We start from the raw sequence: 822 nt of genomic DNA on the forward strand, positions 1-822 counted from the left end.
CTGCCTCGCTCCAGGTACGGGAGCGGAGCTGAGGGGGGGACAGGGGGGGCCGGGGGCCGGCTCAGCCGACGGGGCGCATGGAGGAGCCGGCGGCCGCCCCGAGATGCCACGGCAAATGACAGGAGAGCCGGGAGAGGGAAGGAGCGTGTGTGCCTGTGCCGGAGGACGAAGGGAAGAGGGACGGGGAGATCGGGGCGGAGAGCGAGGGGGGGAGAGAGAGCAGCAGAAAGCGCGGAGGGAGGGAGCGGGGGAAGGAGGGAGGGAGGGAGAGAGGAGGAAGGAAGGGAGGGAGGGAGAGAGGGAGGGAGGGGAGAGCTGGCTCCTCGCTCTCTCTCTCCCTCTCTCGCCCGCTCTCTGCCGTTGCCGCTCCGCTCCGCTCCGACTGACAGGCGGCGAGGGAGGGGGCGAGGGAGGGGCTTTCGGGGCCGGGGGGGGGCGGAAAGACGGAGGCGTTCGTCCCTCAGCCTTGACGGGCGCTGCCCGCTCCCAGAGACGAGCCGGCGTGCAAACCGCCTCCTGCCTTCGGGGTGGAGAGGGTGGGCACGGGGGGTGCCGAGGCGGGAGGTTTCAATCGTCCCGGCGCTGCGGAGGCTGCGGGCGGCGGGGGGAGCCGCAACTTTCCTCAGAGGGAGCGGGCAGGAAAGTCCCCAGCGGCCGCGCGGCGGGCACGGGTCCTGGCGCCCCGCTCAGGGCGTCCGCCGCCGTGTCCTGACGGAGCGAACGCTCCCTCCTGCCCCGGGAGGCTCCGAGGCTGGGCGGGGAGGGCAGCGCTTTCCTCCGGGGGGCTCCTCACAGCGGTGTCGCCGCCCCGCCGGAGCTGGG

General features: G+C 74.0%; 1 protein-coding gene across 3 annotated transcripts in view; it reads right to left on the reverse strand.

Moving 5' to 3' along the window:
• ZFPM2 (zinc finger protein, FOG family member 2) overlaps positions 1-405 on the reverse strand; it is a 317,702-nt gene extending 317,297 nt beyond the window's left edge. Inside the window, exon 1 of one of the 3 annotated variants that reach the window (XM_027452589.3) lies at positions 1-405. This exon is cut by the window's left edge and continues 58 nt beyond it. The gene's annotated coding sequence lies outside the window, so the exon portion shown is untranslated. The other 2 variants (XM_038174744.2, XM_027452588.3) reach the window with 2 other exon arrangements.
• Positions 406-822: the final 417 nt, after the last annotated feature.

The sequence above is a fragment of the Anas platyrhynchos genome, chromosome 2 (genome assembly GCF_047663525.1).
Source record: "Anas platyrhynchos isolate ZD024472 breed Pekin duck chromosome 2, IASCAAS_PekinDuck_T2T, whole genome shotgun sequence".
In the NCBI taxonomy this organism is placed as follows: Eukaryota; Metazoa; Chordata; class Aves; order Anseriformes; family Anatidae; genus Anas; species Anas platyrhynchos.